The 19,732-nt window shown below is 44.5% G+C and overlaps 1 long non-coding RNA gene across 1 annotated transcript in view; it reads right to left on the bottom strand.

Moving 5' to 3' along the window:
- The window catches only part of LOC112994303 (uncharacterized), a 151,452-nt gene that overhangs the window by 16,592 nt on the left and 115,128 nt on the right, over positions 1-19,732 (bottom strand). Inside the window, exon 2 of the long non-coding RNA XR_003261921.2 lies at positions 9,562-9,639. This is a non-coding gene — a long non-coding RNA (uncharacterized LOC112994303). The remainder of the gene's footprint in view (positions 1-9,561; positions 9,640-19,732) is intronic.

Below are 19,732 nucleotides of genomic sequence, written 5' to 3'. Positions count from 1 at the left end.
CTACATTTGCCCTTAGTTATAGCTCCCCACACTTTCTAAAGGCCCCACAGGAATAGTCATATGTGGACAGGCCAAGCATAGTGGGCTGAGTCTCCACTGCTGTTTCACATGCAGTTCACATCACCAGAGCAGCAGTCTGCTTCTTCCCAGGCTCGTGAGCATATGGTGTCCCACTGTTCAAATGAAGCACTGATTTTGTTCCATTATTCCCGACAAACAAAAAGGGAAAAGCTGAGGGTAAAAAGAGAAGAAAAAGGGAAGAGGAGATGAACAAGAGAACCTACTTGGAGCAACTGGGGTTAATCTGACTGAAAGCCTAAATCCATGTTAGCAGTTAATCCAGTTAGTAAGGCTTCCATTGGGAGCTTTGAGAAATCCTTTAACCTCTTGCTGTAAACTAGGAGCAGCTTAACAGCTCAATGTTCATGAGAAAAGCCTGTCAATAATGCTGCTAAGCAGGTATTTAGCAGGATTTAAGGAACAAGCATGTGACACCTCTTCTTTAATGAAGAAATTGTGCTTCTCTCCAGGAACGAAGCGGTCATTATTGCCTTTAGTTTTGCTTGCTATCCGCTTTTTAAGATTCACATCAAGAAGATATAGGCATGGTCTCTGTCAACCGGAGAAGTATTCCTTCCTAGCAAAGCACAGTAAAAAGCAGATTTTGATAGGGTTTTTCATATACCTCATGGATTCTTTGTCCTGTGAGATCTTTAGCGCAGACTGCAATAGTCAAAAAATTAAATGAACTTCCCCATGATTTTTTCCCTTTCAGAAATGTGTACACTGTTCCAGGGAAAGATAATTGACGAATAGCTTTGAGATTTATACTTTTTACCCCCAGCCTGAGTCTAGCAGTATCAACAGTAGACCATTACCATGATTTTCTTTACCATCTGTCTGCGAAGTCATTACACATTCACTCCACCTGCAGAGACTGGCCAAAATTGAGCTAACTCTAGTCCAGAAATCATGTGGTCACATTTAGCCAGGTGGTGTGTCCTGGTTCCTAGCAAAGGCAGAAAGCATGCATGACGGGGGGTGGGGGGTGGGGGGGTGGGGTGGGGGCAAAAACATATCTAACGGTAAACTTCATCCCTGCCTAGAAGAGATGATACCTAGGGGATCAGAGGCAGGGTGATTATCCAGACTCACCCACCCCTGGCTTCTCTGGATACCCAGTAGGTGGAGGATGCACAGCCATCCTCTGGATTGTGTTCACTCATGCCTCTAAAACTGGTCATAATAACTTTCAGGCACAATCACCTTCATTATCCATGTGAGTTGCTACAAATTCTCTCAAAGATATGTAATCAAAGGTGGGAATTCCCACTTCTTCATGTCTGGGGATGTCTGGGGATGTGCATGCTGGGAAGAGGAGCTGGACAAAAGACATACTATGCTTAGACAGTGGTATATGCCATACTGCAGCCAAGGCAGAACATTTCAGTCTTCTAGCTTTGGTGAGAATGTTTTAGAAGGAAGAGAAAGGGAAAAGAAAGCCCCAGTAAAACTGACTCCCCATTATGCATGGACAGATTGTGCTGATGAAAGGGAAATCCTGCTGTGGATGCCACTACCATTCAGCAGGCCAATTTGGAGGTGCAAGAGCAGGAGCTCAAGTTCAGCCCTCCCCAGTGGGGACTATACTGCTTCCAAGTCCATCTCAGTGCCAATCCCAGTTTCTGTGGGTGTTGAGTTCAAGCTGAGAAGCTCTCTGAGAACCAGACCTCCTGGGCAATGGGGCAGAGAGGTCCCCAAGCCAGCTTGGTGGGGACCACCATCACTCTGGAAACTCCAGGAACAACCCAGATTTTCTGCTGTAATATCCCAGCCACCCTGTTACTGCCAGAGAACAGGGTAGTTCTGAGCTATAGGGAAACAAAGGAAAAAAGAAAGAGAGGATATATGTGTGTATCAAAGGTTTGTGATACATGCACAGCAAATGGGGCCCAAAGATCAGGGCATTTCTCAACCTTCCCTTCTGATTTACACCAGGAGATTCAGCCAGGGATAGCATTTCAGTAAGACCTCTCTGCCTCTTAGATTCCAGATATACACACTCCTGTTTCCATTCACTTTCACAGATAAAAGGTCATTCTGCAGTTTTTTTTCTTCTATATGAAGGAAAAACACTGCATTACCTTTGATATTTACTGTGTTCAACCAGTGTAGACTGAAAGGCCCACGGAACATTAAACTAGCTTTACCACTGCACAGCGCACCACTCAGCGCCATTCAAAGATAGGTAGATCATTGCCATTCTGACTGTTACCTCTAATGCAGAAGAACTGGGAGTGCTAGCAAGGTTACAGGGCCTGAATTCAGTCACTTCTAAAACAGGCTGAGAAAGACAATGTGTAGGAAGATACAACAGAAAATAATTCCACTTTGAGCACCCAATTAGTATTTCCATAGTGTGTGGGTTTTGTGTTACTCAGGAGTATTTCCATTTCTTTTCCCTTCAGAGTCTGACTTTTTCTGCTGATAAGGGCAAAAAATTTTCCATGCACTCATACAGACATTAAACTACTTATAGAAAGACTGTCTTTATGGGAGGCCTACTTAATGAGACCATGATCCATGATCCCTTGTGAATAACTTTGGTAGGCATAACAACAGCACACGTACTAATTAACCTACAACATTTCCATTAAAAAGTCAAGTCATGAGTTAATACACTGACTAGAATAGTGTTTTTCCTTTCATACATTACATGTTCCTATAGCTCAATTAGTTTCAACCACTGTTTTTTCTCCAGTCTATACAACATACCTTTTCCAAAAAGACTGTCACAGGCCCTTTTAAGCAAAAAAGATTAGCTTAGAATGAACAAACTAGTGGTGAAAGCAAGTGAGCTCTCTCACAATTCAAATTCCAGCTTGGTCCTTGTTGGTCAGGTATACTGATGGAAATAGGACTTTTTATGTATCACACAAAGCCATCTCTTCCCTGAAAAATTTACTTCAAACAGACCCAGCCTTAGCAGAGACTGGGATACTGAGCAATCAGTTATTGTGTTTAAATGCACAATAACCTGTTGTATCTATTTTTGCTGGAATTGTGTTTTTCACATGCAAAGCATGAAACTCTGGTTCCCTAGGAACATTAATATAAAAGACAAAGTGGATAAGGATAACATTTGTTGGACTATAGTCAAAACTGTTCTCCAGCATCTGGATTCAGCAAGGTATAGCTCAAACTGAGGAGTTTTAGCTTCATAAAAGCAGCTGTATTAATCACACATAAGCTAAAAAAAAAAAAATACCTCAATTACCAGACAGTGTTTGCAATGATGCAGCCACCTTCAGTCCTTCACTTTCCAGAGGGAAAGACCACCACAGATTTTCATCCCTGTTATGACTCACTCACTTCCCAGCATTAAGACATTCATGGCTTTTCCAGCTCAGCTCGTACACCAAGTCAGCCAGCGCATGCTAAACAGCAGCAGCTCGCAGGCTACCAGCAACATGAGCCATTGCTCCTAGACACTCCTCCTGCCAAGGAGGGCAGCAGTGCCAGCCAGATGGTGCATGTGTCCCCCCCGCCCAACGCCGCTATGGACCACGCAGCTTGCAAGGCACAATTCCACTGGGGTATGACCGTGCATGGGCCCTGCGCTGCCTGTTTCGATGTTTCTCTCTCCTTTTCTATGCAGACCTCCACTTGGCCACTTCCCAGTGCAGTTTGCGCTCTTTAGTCAGCATTGCCCTGGGGGTTACCTTGAGCCATCTGCCCAATGCATCATCTGAGCAGACCTTCTGCTAACCCTGCCTCCCGAGAAGGAAGCCGAATACTGCCAGGCTCCCTGCCACTTGCCTTGAAATAAACAAACAAGCGAGCAAGAAGGGCTGCCATTTTTTTGTTCTGATGCAGCCTGGCAAGGTCGGGGCTGACGCGCTGCTTGGAAAGAGCCAGGAAACTGACAGAGCCTGTCTGGCCTGAGAAAGCCATCCTGCCGGCTCTTTGCGGTGAGCATTACTAGGAAGGAGTGAGGAGGCTGTGTGATACCATACCCACGCCAGCACCCCATACGTCATTCTAGACTCTGGAAGGCATAAACCATGGCCTCTCTTGCCACTTTAAAACCTTAATGGAACTCTCTGGAGAATCTGTCCTTAGGGAGGACGGCAGTAAACCTCAGGATTGTGGACATCAGCTGGGAACTGTGCTCCAGTTTGGGCCCTTCTGCTTCCCGTCAGTGGGAGCCCTGCGTGAAGAGCAGCTCTGCAGGATGGGGAGGGTTAGAGGACAGCACTAAAGCTGGGACACTGCATCCAGCTCCTCTCCCTCCCCACCACCAAGCAAGGAGACATTAACAATAGCCCTGCTCTGGAGAGAGGGACAGGAGAGTGAGGAAGGAGGGAGGCAAGGTAAGAGCAGACACAGAGAAGCAGTGAGCTCAGGCAATGCTGAAGAAAGGTAGGCCAGGCCATGAAGAGTAAACACAGAGCAGAGTCTAAGGCTAACTTCACAGTTAGTAATGCCAATATCACAAGTGTATGGTATGGTGATACTGCTGGGGCATCATCATGATTGCCTCCCCATCATATCAAGCCTCTGTAAAATCAGGCTCACAGCCACACTAATATAGTTCCACAGTCCCAAGTTACTTTAGAGTGCGAGGAGCGCTTGTTTGAAGCTGTTTGTTAAAAAAGCCTGTGCAGACACCCCTCAGAAAGAGGGCTCAGGAACGAGGTCTCCATTCACACCTTGCAGACAGCATCCCCCCTACCATAATCACTTCCATCTCTTTTTTCCACCTAAAGAAAAGCACCCTGCAGAGCAGACTGTGACTAAATGCTTTCGAAATGACACTCACTGGGGGTGGGGGGGAATCACTGTGCAGATTAGCATGGGAAGAACGGCAGGAGACGGGTTCCAGGATGGAGAATTTTCACAGGAAAGTTATGCAAAGGCACAAACTAAGTCAGAGCTCTTCTACAATAGCCCAGTCATGGTAGTCAGATCAAGCTCCTTGGCCATTGTCAGAAATAACTGACCTTCTGTCTTGCTGTCATCTGATGAATGACCAGCTCATCAGCCAAACTGCATGCCAGCGAAATGATGGTAGTGAAATTAATGGGACGCTTTACATTTTGCTGTACAACTTTGCTGCATGCCACATTGGCCCCATCAGCCAGTCCTTCCCCTAGCAGATGAGAATTGTGGCGCTGCTGCATGGTCAGGAAGCAGGGACAGTGTTACATGCTCTCAGCCTCTCTGCTCTCAGCAATCAAGGCAAATGCAGATGGAATGCATGAAGCACAAGAAGGTGAGGGGCAATGAGAGAGGGAGTGGGAGAACATCAGGTAGTGCCAGGCCTCTGACAGAGATGGATAACATGGAAGTTTCCTTGAATCGGGCTTTTGGTCCCATCAGCTTAGGTACAGCCTTGACAGATGCACCCACCCAGCTTAGAGGGATTCAAATCAAGGTCAAAATGGATAAAGCAACAGTGAGCAAATGAATGCATTGTTCCTGGCTCGCAGTCATGCCTAGATGCACATTCGTCATCATTTATGAGGATAATTAAAATGCATCATTTGTGTGTGTGTGCATGTGCACACATACACACACATATACAATTTACTTTTCTGGAAAAGAATACAACCAGAAGAACGATTTATTTCACTGATTCTGTAGCAGCTATCTGGATTTTAAACTTGGAAAGGGGGAAGGAAGGTGGGAGGGGAAGCAATGGCTTTTCTCAGTTTAACTTCACCAGGAGGAGTAAGCTGCTCACAGCTTTTCAGTCCTAAGCAGAGATTCAGTGGCAGCATTTATACAATTTTGCACTTGTAAAGAGCAGGGCCTTGTAGTGCTTGTGGCTGGAACTGGGCCCAGGAAGGGTGGGTTTGCTCCCTGTCTCCATCATTCAGCAGATTAATTAGCCATTACTCTCGGCTCTACAATGCAATTCTGCAGCAACTCCCTCTGAACCCATCCCCAAGCACAATGCCAGTTGTGCCCAGCTTTTGTCCAACAAGCATGAAGGTCCTGCGTGCCTAGAGTTTCCCTCCCTCCTCCTCCTGGGCAGCATGGCTGCAGATACACTTTGACAGATACACTTTACATCCTGCTACGTGTTCACCATTTCTCTGCTCTACTATTCATGATTGTAGGCATCTCACTGAGCAATCCTAAAGGGACTCCAAGGGTTTGGATAGCTGGGATGTTGCCTGTGGGCCTATTGCAGAGAATGAGGTCTCCAGGGAAGCTAATCAGATGCCCTTGTCTAGAACCTGAGTCCCAGGAAACAAGTTTGTTTTGACAGTGAGACCCAGAGACTTTCATGAGAACTGGCATGCAGATGTGCTAGACGCTGTACAAGAGAGGGATGGTCTTAAGCAGACCACAGTCTACAAGACAGACTACACTGTCAGAAGCTGCAATCATGGTGGCCATGCTGTACTTTGTGAAAGAGACATGGCTCAATGCTAGGCACTAAAAGTGGCATAATTTGGCTTTGTGAGACCACTGGACATAAACAGGACCCTACCCTTTTGTCTCCCAGCTGAAGCAAGCAGTCTGTACGCATTCCACAGCGGGATGTACCTTTTCCTAAGGTACACACACATTTTGTCCTAGACCCAAGACATGCCTGAAAACAGAGAAGAGTGTCTAAGCACTTACCTGTGCATAAAGCTTGTAAAAGCTATTTGGCTGGCCTCTAATATCATGTTAGTGCCTATCAGTGGATACAAAAGCATGTTGAGATGAAGGCTGAATGCTTTTTGCTCATTTTAAATCATGATGCTTAGGCATTTGTTTATTCCTAGCTAGAAAATGCTAAGTCCATCAATTATGTCCTTGCTATTCTCATCATGCCATCCAATTTACACTGGCCTTCCAGCCAGAGCACTGCCCTAAATTGTCACAAGCAGTCAGCACTCCATTACTCAGCTCAGTGGAGTGAGGGGTAGACACATCTGTGTGCATGGACTCAGTGCTGCAGTGTTACTCAGCACAGGATGACCAGGCTTAATTAGTTTGGACACCACGCTGAACCCCGGCTGACTCTTGTAGCCCATAAACCATTGAAGAGTGCAAAGGTGTACGGAACAGAGACAGTTGCAATCTCCTGCTCACCTATGGTGTTGCTTGCCCCTGTCAGTGCCATTGTTTCTGCTCCACTGCTGGTCCGAGGGCTGCTGCTGCCTCTGTCCCAGACATGCCTGATGCTGTGGCTGTCAGCTGAACTGGAAATGTCAGTGGGGCTAGTGCTAAGCCCAAGCTCATAAACCCAGCTGAACCAGGTCTTGACTCCATCACACTGTGTAACAGTCCCCCTATACTGCTGCCTTCTGCTCTGGGAACCTGATGGGGCACAAGAAGCTGGGATCCAGCAAAAGTCCCAGTGGATTTAGTAATTCAGTTTCTCACTGGTAAATATCTAAATGCTTTTGAGGCTCCCCCATCAGAGACTTGGTGAAGACCGCTTACGATGCCTGTGAACAGGCATCTTCTAAGAGGCTTGGGGACCATCAGCACCTTCATCTACTTCACTTCAATCCTCAAGTAAAGTTGTCAGCAATTAGCACAGATGTATTTTAGATCTGTTTATAAATGTCTTGAAGCTGCACTGATCAGGAGAGGGGCACAAATAACAAGCAGAAGAAATCTGTTTGGGCTCTCTGCTGATGTAACTGGATCTGGGCACAGCTAGCTTTGTTTCTCCTTACAAAGGCTGATGGTGTCTTCAAATCTGTGAAAGCTGGGATGGGGCTAGGAGGGAGAGAGGGAGGATCCTGACCTTTTAACTCCTCCAGCTGCTCAGATATCATGACTAACTTTGTCTGTGCTGGAATCAGCAGAGGTTGGCCAGAAATTCTCTCAAACTCAAGTTCAGCTGCTCATTTTTTTTGTCAGTATTCACATGGGGAATTTCATTAGGACTAACGCTAATGCAGAGCTAAGATCTTCTTCAAAGAAGCTACAAGATGAAGAGCATGGTGAAGTTTCTTTTCTGCCTATATAGAAGAAACGCTTTCTCTGAAACCTGTCCAAGTCCTCAGATATTAGCAATAGCCTTTCCACCATTTGTTCCCCCAATGTAATTATCTCCAGTAGTAAATCGGCACAGTACCTTCTGGCTAGCTGTACTCTTCCTTGCTCCCCAAGCTCTGTATCTCCTTCCCCAGGCACAACACCATGCCTCAGGCACTGTAATCCAGGGCATGCTCTCTCTGTCTCTGGTTCAACATCAGCTGAAATTCCCTGACACTGCATTTGCAGAAGGACAGCAGTCCAAGATGCAAATCTGTAAAGAGGCAGTAGATACAACCTGGCTTTTTACTACAGCCTTCACATGAACAAAGAAAAAGCACTGTATCCTTGCTGATACTCTACAGTACTTTAACTTCCTTGGCTTGTTTCACTCTCTTCTCTCGTTGCAGCATCTCTCAGTTTGCTGGCCACAACCAGGAGGCAACTAGGAGCAGTACCTGATTCACCAGCTCCCCTGTACTCATGCCTTCCCCAGCACACCGTTGGCTCTGTTGCTGTAGCCACAGCCATGTTAGCTGAGTCATGCAAGGCACCATTATCATCTCCTGAACCGGTGCAGAGGGACAAGCTGGCTTCAGCAATAATGTTTGAAACTATTAAAAAATGTCAAGACCAAAATGAAGCCCCCTGCTGTGCTACTGCCATTAGGAAAGCAATGATACCAGCAAACAAACAGAAAAGTGCCTTGAAATCTTTGCCAAGAAGGCCCTAGTCAGGAAATGAGATACATACACAATGCGGCAGGAGCCAGATGCAAAGTAATTCAGGCTGCAACGTTAAAGTATTCCTTTCAACCAGTGCAGGATGATTGATCCCACGACTTGCATTAAAAGTGTGTAACAAAAGGGGCTATTTCCCTGTCCTCATTGTAGAAGTGCTGTGGAATCAGGACCGACTATTACAGGCAACTCTGCTTAAATATGTGGTTAACTGCTGCATTGAAGTAATAATCCTGCCGCTAAATCCAGAATTTAAATGCCTCAAGGGCTTAAGGGCTGTCAGGAGCTAGAATTCATTTCCAGAAGTTTTATTTAGTTGCAGCAGCAATTTTACCTGAGGGTGACAGTAAATTTGAGAAATACAGGACTAATAATTTAACAGAATTGGCTGCAGTATTTTTTTTAAAGACACACACACACACACGCTTAATGAAATGAGTTCTGCACATTGCGCACTTGCAGGTTTCATTTGAACGAAAATGATTAATGGGAACACAAAGAAAAAACACAGCACAGCAGCAAAACAAATCAGCTCTGCCTCCTAAAGGTCAGAGCAAACTGCCTCCTAACTTGGAAATCATCTCCTACAACAACATCGGGCATTTGCATCTGCATCCACCTCTTGCCTCTCCCAGCTGATAGGCACTGATTCCCAAGCCAGACAAATAGATGAAGTGGTAACTAAACGCGCTCTTAGCCAGAGATGCAGAACGTGACCAGAAACAGTGATTTATACCACAGGCTCTCTAATTTCATAGGGCAATTTTTGCCCATCTGTATAATATCTGCCTTTATCTGCAGTAAATAAATGATGAGATCTTTTACTCAGTACCTTAGTTCAGCTTGAAAGATGCTTTCCTTCAGAAAAAGAGAGGGATCCAGCATTGCGTAAACATGGGATTTCTGTCACCTGGAAGCAAGAACAACACAACAGATCATAGAAGGCTCTTGCCCTGTTGTCTTGGTCCCAGGCTCGAGCAGAGCCAACAGCCATCCTGCCCCCCTCTCGCGCTGCATGACAACCCCATGGGACACATCTCTGCAGAAGTCCCTGTCTCATAGCCAGGCCAAGGTGCTATGCAAGGGAGAGAAATAAGTGGCCTGGGAGACTGGGCCCAAGAAGTGAACTGGAGTTCCTAGCTGTAAGGCTGCCTCACAGAAAGACTTTTTACAGGCATTTAAAACCACTGATACCTTCCCCCCTCCCGCCCCGCTGTTATTGAGAAATGCATTCTTTTTCTCATTCGCAATTGGGATGGAACAGAAGACGAAGGCTTTGTTTAATGAAATATGTCCATTCAATTAACCCGTGCCATTGGGGACTCGGCAATACGAAAGGATTCAGCATCTCACTCCTCTAACAGGGTTCTCCTGTGAAAACCCACATCTGGATGAGGGCCAGGGCACTACGGACAGGATGCAGAGGCACAGGTTGGGCCTGCTGAACCCTCACTCAGCCACCCTTCCTGCCTCTCCAGGAACACACCTTCTTGTTTCTTTTTTTTTCCACCAGGTTGAATGCCAGTTTCAGAGCTGTGTCCAAATATTTGGGACCCTGTGCTCACTCCCCAGCTGCTAACCTCTGTCTTGCCTTGACAGCACATATAAAAGCTGATACTTGGTCTCCATGGTAATTGGGAGGCTGTAGGGCCCAGGAGACAGGGTGCTATATGGAAGAGAACTAGATTCCATTGCCAGCTCTGCCACATCTGTGCCTCAATTTCCCCATCTGTAAAAATGAGTAACTCTTAGTATTTTGTCAACATCCCAGTATGTGTTTCAGAGACAGCTTGAAAACCAACCATCAATCAACACAGTTTCCTGGGGCAAAGCATGGTATTTTATCTCAGATCTTTGCTTTAAACAAATTTGGTTTCTTTAAATGCAGGAGGAGGACATTTTGAAACACAAAGCTACCTTGAGCTGGGTAACCAAATCTTCTATATTTTTTTTTCTTCTTTGTGCTGAAACAGGGAAGAATTTGCAAAACACTCTGGGTAGCCATAGAAACAACCCCTTCCCCCCCTTTTTTGTCCAGTTCCAACCATAGTGTATTTACCATAAGAAATAGAGGCAAAAAGATACAAAGGCACAAATTCATCTTGTCTAACTCTAGAGTTAATCAGCCTACATGGCCTGAACTAACGAGAAAGCTTAGGACAACTATATTCTTACCACAGATACCTGATCTAAGCGAGAGCTGAAGACAGGTTAGGTGAATCCAGACCCAACATATTGGATAACATTATGGGATTTCTTCTTTGATTTGAGGTCTTAGAAAGAGAATTTCTCTCTCCAGCAAAGGTGAAATTGGAAGTAGCATAAAATGTCATATAATGCCACTCATGAGAAAGGCCAGCAAACCATCAGAGCCCAGGTGCTGGGAACCATGGGCTGATGGAGCAGCATGCACCCAGTGGTGGGACACAGCCACAGAGCAAAGGGATTAGGTTTTGAATTCAGGCTTCTACAGCCTGAAACTGGACAGTAAGCAGGGAGGACTGAGGTGAGAAAGCAGGAAAACATTGCTGGTATTTGGGGAATGTATCATCACATCAAGAGCAAGAAGTCTGGGTGTCAGGGGAAAGATCCACTCGTTCTCTATCCGCAGAAACACATCTAAAGAGCAGGGGTCATTTTTATGCAGGTAAATAGTTTAAACTCTTCTCCCAGCTTCCATTGGTGCACGACCAGAGACTCTTTATGAATTTGACAGGAATGATTTCAGCTGAAGAAAATTCACTATATGCCCGCTGGACTAGTTTTACCATTTTAGTACCAAACCATTTCAGTTTTTTCATTCCTAAATGGTGAATTAGTAAATTGCCAAAATTAAGTAGTTTGGTGGTGGATTTCTTTTTTTTCTTTTTTTTTTTCTTTTTTCTTTACGTGAGTGAAAAAGGGAAACAAAACTTCAGGTTGAAGGGAAGATTAATTTTTACATGCCTTGTTTTGGGGAATGGTGAGGAGAGAGAAATGAACCAGAAGAGAAGTGGAAGAGGAGGATTCATTTCAACAAGAAAATCACAAATCTGTCTGGGATCTCCTTGAAATTTTTGCTTCATTTTTGTTTATTTTGATCAGTAAGGAGAAAGAGTACTCACTATCTTGCCACACTCAGACACTGTGCATTATCGATCCCTACGGTATGGTAAGGAAAACAAAACACTTCTAAGGAAAATAGCTATTCTCTTCAATTACACATTTTTTTCTAATTTTTCCAAAAAGCTGAGGAGTTTATTGGTCCCTTTGGTTGTGATGAACCACCTTTGATAGCGACTCATTCAGAAATCAGATTTATGCAGCCAGCAGAGAAACACAGCTGGTGACACCTCCCAATGGGCCGTGACAGCCCAGGCTGAATTGTGACACACACAATGACATGTAATACAAAAATTCCCGTGGGCAGTGTGCCAGTCAATCAGTGCATGCATGAGGGAGTGTCTGACATGCTCTCTGACATTTAAAACACCCCAGCGAACCCAGATCCCTCCAGTATGCCAGTCCTCTGCTGCAATAGTGACTAACAGTACTGCCACCGGGGGACAGCAACTCCTGCTGCTTTAAAGAAGCAGCTGACACCTTTTAAATTCTCCAAAAACATCCTTCAAATGTTCCCACTTGTCTTGTGTTATGTCCCGCCTTGACTTTCTTCCTTCTCTTTTTACCTGTTATAAGGGAGAGGGATATCTACTTTAAGTTCTTCTCAGCTATTTTATGGGCTCATCGGCCTCCTATCACTTATTACCACCCCTGAAAACAGTTTCTCACTGGGGGCATCACAGACATTTTCTGGCACTCGTGACTGTTTCCACACTGTCTTGAATTGAGCAAACAGTTTCCAAGTGCAGAGCAGCATGACTGAAACTCCTGCTAGACTTTCATTATGAATATTAAGCTGCCAGCCAGTAGAAATTCCTAACTTCCGTCATTTCTCCAAATCCACTTATCAGTGTTAATCAGCTAAAACCAGACTAGTCTTCCCATTTTAATTAGAACGACATTTTTCGTTTTTGACAATAACAACAGCAAAACAATTCTTGCAAAAATGTCAGTGTTTCATCATGTGTGAAATTCAGTATCTTATCAACAGGACATGCTAATCTCATGACTCAGACAAGATATTAGCTACAAAAATGACCAGGTTCATTCTGTTCATGGCAGAAGTTTCAGAGAAGCATCCTATATCTTGCTGTGAATCATTCAGGCCTGACAGAAGCCCTGGGTCTGAACTTCCCTTGGGCTTTGAAAGCACTGTGATCCAGCTCCAAATCTGCTGGTTTGGAGAACGCAGCTCATGCTCCAGAATGTTTCAGCTGCTGAATCAAACCATTTAATGGTTTTGTAATGCACTCAACTGGGACACCATAGGGTGGCTGTGCTAACATAACTACTGCCTGTGACTACTGCAGCTGGCTAACAACAGGACTCCAGATAAAAATGTAATTTTGCAGCTCTAAAGAGAAGGCATGTTAGATCAAAGGAAAAAAAAAAGGGCAGCATCCCCAAAACACCACATTCTAAGATCAAAGCTCTGCATCCACTTCCCTGCATCAAATCTCAAAGGCTGATGTGCAGGTGGAGATACCTCTTTTCTCCCAGGGTGCTGGTCTTCGCCAGAGTGAAGGAGCTGGCTCCGCACCTGTATCCCCTTTTTCACAGCTCAGAGCGAGGGACAGTTTGACCATCTTTTATGCTTGCAAGTTGGCTGCCTTGTCATTGGCAGAGTCCTCGGGCAGATCCAGCTGCCCAGACAAAGCTGGCTCATACTTCGAAATGTGGCAGGTAGCCAAATCAGCAAAGAGACGTGCTGGCTTTTCCCTACACAGTCCCTTAACAAGGAATCCTGATGTTCCTGGGCACAGCTGCCGTTCCCCAGGTACCTCACACCATCCAGCAGATGCTCTGATTATCTCTGAGATTCCCCTTAGCAGAGAAACAAACAACTTTTTTTCTTCCTTTCCCACTTGGGATGAGCACCTAAGAAAACACTGTTAAACAGAAATTTGCCTGGACTGGAGAATCAAGTCCAAGCCACTCTGATAAGCTGAATTCTGTCCTTGCTATTTTAAACATCAGGTCCTGTCAGGATCTGTGCCTTTGCTTAAGCCATCCAAGCTAAAGACATGCCCCAGCCTCCACAGTGAGTTAGTAAAGGTTCTTACCCAATTTGGCCACTAGGGATGGATAGGAGGTAACATTTCTATCTCTTTTCTAGCCATCCTATTTGCTTTGACCCAGGGAGTGAGCCCAGGTCATCTTTAGATGGTACCTCCTGCCCAGACACATCTCAGTTACCACTCCTCTATACTACCTGAAGAGCTGCATATCTGATCACTCCCTAATTTCCTTCAGACAAAACAAATGGATTAGCTTGAGCAGTTTAACCTGTAGGTCTCTGCTAACCATCCTCAACTTGAATGGAGTGGAAGGGGGCAATCACAGCTCAGCTGGATGAGCTGCTAAAGGCTGAACAAGCCACAGATGCAGTGATCCTTTCAGCCAGCTGAGAGAGAGGACCCAGATCCATAGCCTCTGAAGTCCCCACTTCATCTCTGGGAATTCTGGTCCAGGATGGAGTGTGGGAAGAAATAAGCAGCAAAGACCAACTAATTTCCCACTCAAAATGGTGCTTTCAGCCTGGCACAGAGAATCCGCAGTATCAAAACACAATTAAGTAGTTGCACAGCGACAGACTCTCCTAATTGCTGCAAGGAGCAATTCAATTACATTTTCGACATTGAAATGAGCCATTATCAGTCTATAGGGGAAGACTGTGTTTGTGGGGTCGAGTTTTTTGTAGCGTATGCCATCTCCTTCCCAAAAGTTAGCTGTTTCACAGCTGACTAAATTCATTTTGGATGGATTCTTCCCTTTAGGAACAAAACTGAGCAATTTCTAGTTCTAAGAACAATGTTGTGCTGTAGATCAGAAAAGCCCAAAGCCTTTCCTATCTGGGTTTATGACGACAGAAATTTAAGGTTCCATCTGCCATATGAAAATCAATTGCTTCATAATCAGATGATAGGTAATCACACTTTTACTCTGACTTCATTGTAACGCTAGTCTAGATAGGACCCTAAGCACAATTAAGCTAATATCCAGCTTCAGCCCAGCCACAGCTAGTTTTCAAGAAAGGAGCAAGTAATTCCTATTAAGAAGGCAGCAGGGATGAAAGGCGGTGAAGATATTCTAAAGATATGAATTACAAATGCCAGAAGAGTTAAAATACACAGGGTATCCTAAGAATTGAAGCAGCATATTGAATACTTAAAGTCAAGTCAGTTTGGGTCAACTTCTTGGGTGACTGATGACCACTGAGAAGTACAAGAACACCTAAACCCTTCTCACACAGAGAGACTTCTTTTATCATTCCTACAGCAATTTGAAAACAAGATGATTGCAGAGCTGTGAGATTCAGTAGCATTGAATAAGGCCTGGTTTTGAGAGCTCTGGGTTAAAAAGCACTGATTTAGATGTTCATGCTTGCATAGTAGCTCAGCAGAGATAACAGGTTGCAGCAGCCACTTCGTAATTGACCTATGGTGATTTAAAGCCTTAATTTGCTTTCATGCTCCCTGCTTTAAAGTAGTGTGTGCACTTGGGTGTAACTGTCTTAAGAGGTTTGAGCAATATTTTAGCCAGGATTCCTCAGGAAACAAGGCTTAAGAGAGCATACAGACTGTCCCTCCTAATAACACCTAAACGCATTGGCCATTTTCAGCCAGATTTGATGCAGGGCTCAGAGACTCAAAGTTTATGACATTCTCACGCATTTTGTGAGAAGCCAGAGCCAAACACCACTGTTGCCTATTTTGGCAGCAGGCTGTTGGTTCAGCATTGTGCGTAGCTGTGGCTACAGCGGTGGGCACATCACAGGACATGTGAAGAGAGCAGAGGATAGCTGGGCTACTTGGGGTTAGGTCCTAGGTTACAATGGGAAAACATAGAAATGTGGTCTTCATCGGGGCTACTGCTTGTGGAATATCATGTTTTTAAATAGCTGTGTTAGAGCTATGGCTTCTATGACATTCCCTTTACGTACAGACATTACTGCAGGAACAAAATGTCATTCTCTAACAGAGGGACAGGCAAGCAGAGAGTTGAAGCAGATCTTCATTGCATTAGGCAGGTAAGGCAAGAGACACCGCAACTGCAAAGCACTGAATGGCACCTATAGGCTGGTAACAAGACTTCCTGGGTGATATGTAGGCTCTGAACAGCAAATCTGTCACTGAGCTCCAGTGAATCTTCCTCGGTCTGCACCTTTACTGAACTGACTTATTGAATGTGTCAATAACTGAAGTGGGCTGGGGACCAGCTGCAAAGTCCAAAACTTGGATTTCCTGTGTTTGGACAGCTGTCTGCCTTCAGCACTCAAAGTTTCATCCTAAAGTGATTCAGGTTTTGGTTGGCTTTTGTTAAAGAATATTGAACTGAAACCATCTAGAGTTAATCACTTAGCATCAGGCTGTAAATGTATATTAGAGATGAACACTTTTAGTTATGCAAGCATGAGCTGATGTAAACATGAGTTAACACTACTTATATAAAACTTGATTAGCATTAATAGCTAAACTGGCTGAAGCTTTAGGCCACACTCAGATAATATGTTGAACTTTTTACCTAGTTAAGCAAATATGGGCCCCAGAGCTGGTTCAAGATGGAAAGATAAGGAAGTTACAAGCAGTCTGCATTCCTGTGTCACACACTCCGAAAGGGAGGATGTCAAGACTTTGAAATAAGGCCCATGAAGGGCGTCAGGACCTTGGGAAACAAAGCCTCCTCTCACTGCTGGGGCAGTGTTAACTATTGTGGTCTGGAGTTATCTGCTCCTCGTCAGATACGACAACGGGACCCAACAAGGAGCGGGAAGACCCGAGACCTGAATATTACTATTGGTCTGAACCATCACGTGAGGGGTGGGGAACTTAGATTGTAAGGGTATAATTGCCCAGCGATTTCTTTGTTTGGGGTCCCTCTTTGGAGGCACCCAGCTCGAGCTCTAATTACTGCATGTGCATCATTAAAATTTATTTATTTAATTTTGCTCTGATTTGGCACCGAACTTCTCAGCGGGAACCTAGGGTCGGACCCTGTTACGGTGGCCGGCAAGTCTCATTTCCCATAATAGCTTTCAGTGGCAAAACACTGCTAGAAATGAGCCCCACTGCTTTATCTGCATGGGGTAAACTTGAAACACTCATTTTGACAGACTACACACTTAATGGCTGACTTCAGTTCTCAGGAGTTAAAAAGCAGCTTGGTCAAGCAAGGAGGGAAGAGCTAAAGTCATAAAGTCCTGCCTCCTGTTGCCCATTGAATAAGCCTCAGCTAATCATATGCACCTCTGGGCCACAGTTTCCTCACCTAGAAAACAAGGTCAGTCACAGCATGCTCTGGTCACAGGAATACAGAGGGTATTTCAAAAAAGACAGGATGCATTTTCATTATTGCTATTTCTAAATCAGAATTCAAGTGCTGACCTAAAGCTCACTAAATTCAAAAAGAAAACTCCTATGGACTTCAGCTAAACATAATATATCCCTCCCTGCACTGGCTGGTAAAGTCTCTGACACGATGAAATGGAGGGGGGGTTATGAGAGAAGCCAAGAATGCTCCAGAACAGCTACATTTTCCAAATCGAGCTGTGTTATCTGCAACCATGAGACATGGTGAAACCCATGTCTGTCCCACTGAGGCCCCACTTCATGGTGGCTCCTTCCCATCAAGATCAGCAGGACTCATCTTCTGAGCATGGGGCCCAGGGCCAGGGTGAGAAGTGCTTACAATTAAAGAGATGTCTGGAGCTGGCAGAAATAGATATTTTCCCAGAAATAAAACATGAGTTTGAATAAATGTTTTATTCCATTGCACATAATGAATGGCAGTGAATGTGATTTGGGGACCTGTCAGAGAGGGGAGCACAGACGTAGTACATGAATTGCAGCCAGGATTAATGAGGTTGGTTGACTGAAGCATAGGGAATTGAGATCATCGTTAGTTTTAATTCCCTTTCCTCTTTTCCCTGTTAGCTTTTCTTTTCTTTTTACAATTGCCTTCCTATGTGGCTGATGAAACAGGCCCATCAAAATGTTTATTGGAAACTCTTGCAGGAACCAATCCATATGCAGCTGCATGGAAGGCAAAGAAGCATCTCTACTCAGCATTTCCAGCAGATTTAGCATCAAGCTCAGCTTGCAGCCTGGCAGAATCAGAACAACACTATTTGCTTCCAGAAAAAGTAGTGGAAAAGAGTCACCAGGAAGTAAATAAAAGACATAGCTCTAACCCAACAGCTGCTTGAACTGGTCTGATCTGTGGAAACACCACTTTTCAGAGGTGCTTTTCATCATTCTCTGCGTATGAATTAATAGCTGCTGTCAAGGGTATGGAGAACTGTCACTCTTGTGTGGATGAGGACAGCTTTCGATCCTATGCTCACTAGACAACATACCACACTCTCCTAACTGGACAGCTTGTAGCAGCGTGGGGGGTAATAAGGCTAATATTTGCTGCATTATATTCTTTCTGGCTGCTGGAGCCCTTTTAGAAGGGTTTTTGTTCCGGTTTTTACTTCCATGCTTTAACAGGCAGAGTGTTCTTGTTGGTAGTCTAGTTTCCTCCTTTAGGAGGAGGATGGTCCTCTTTGCCAACTAAACATTCCTTCTGCAAGGCTCAGAGAGTCTGATGTAACCCAGGACCAGTACAGGGGCAATGTCCAAGGAGAGACGTGTGGGTTTCACCTGGTTTATCATAGCTACAAAGAGCCCAGCAAAGGAGCATGGTGGTGCTATTAGAAGAGCAGAACAGCAACAGAGCATCCTCTCTAGCCAACTGTTTCATCAACTTGGAGAGTGGCAATGACTTGCTAAATAAGGGCACAGCCATTCTGCTTTGCAATCATGCTTTGCTGTCTGCCAAGAAAAGCTGTGACCCTGGAAGCTTCTCAAAGCCTCTGGAAAAGTTACCTTTGGTTTCAGTCCAGGAAGACAAAAAGCAAAACCCGAGAGCTGCAAATCAGGAGAAGTCACGAAAACTCAAAGAAGACCTACTCTTCTCCCACCTATGTGAAAACCATGTAACCACTAAACATCTGCTAGAAGAAAAAGAATTAACAGGTAAATTGTTTGCTGCAGTTGCATCAAAAAATGCTAACAGAGCTAAAGAACAGACACTTGACCATTTCCTCAAATGCATTTATGTTTTCAGCTGCTTTTGGAAAAACAATCAAGGTTGGCTATTTTTACCAAAATATTGAAAGTGCTTGACTCTTTAATATTACAAACTAGAAAACTGAAGCTATTAAGCCAGTCCTGAAGCCAAGCCCTTAGGCCACATTTGGGAAGAAATAAAAGGCTATCGAGAAACAATTATTGCTCTTAGTAATGAACTGCACTGGCAAACATTCTTATATTTTTCCTGTTCCTGAGTTATCCAGGAATCAACCACAATGTAAGTACCTACTAGTTAAAGTACATGTTCACATGTGTTGATTTCCCATGTCTCAAGATCAGTTTAAAGGCAATTTAAAGCTTTGACAGTAAAGCATTTTTCACTCACTTCAGCTACATTTCTTTTTTTACTAGTAAAGCTCCTTCCTGAACAAACTTCCCTTTTGTTCTGGCACGTCCATTTGTAGGCTACCTTTACACTTTGAGTCTAAATTTCTCTTTCCTTCCCCCTCAAACAGGTGACCAGAAAGTGACCCAGGCCAAATGTCTGTCTGTGACAAATATGGTGTCACTGTCATTGGTCTGTCATCATAGATTAATAGCAAAGGTTCATTAGATTATGCAATGACTCCTCAAGATGTAAGCATAAGTTTGTGGAACAAGTCTTCTATGATGGAATGACTGGCTGGGTAGATGAAAGGAGAGCAGTGGATGTTGTCTAGCTTGACTTCAGCAAGGCTTTTGACACTGTCTCCCAAAACATCCTCATAGGCAATCTGAAGAAATACAGACTAGATGAGCAGACTCTGAGGTGAAATGAAAACCAGC

This window comes from Dromaius novaehollandiae, chromosome 15 (genome assembly GCF_036370855.1).
Source record: "Dromaius novaehollandiae isolate bDroNov1 chromosome 15, bDroNov1.hap1, whole genome shotgun sequence".
Taxonomy (NCBI): Eukaryota; Metazoa; Chordata; class Aves; order Casuariiformes; family Dromaiidae; genus Dromaius; species Dromaius novaehollandiae.
The sequence above is the reverse complement of the archived record's forward strand: the minus strand, read 5'-3'. Positions and strand labels throughout refer to the sequence as shown.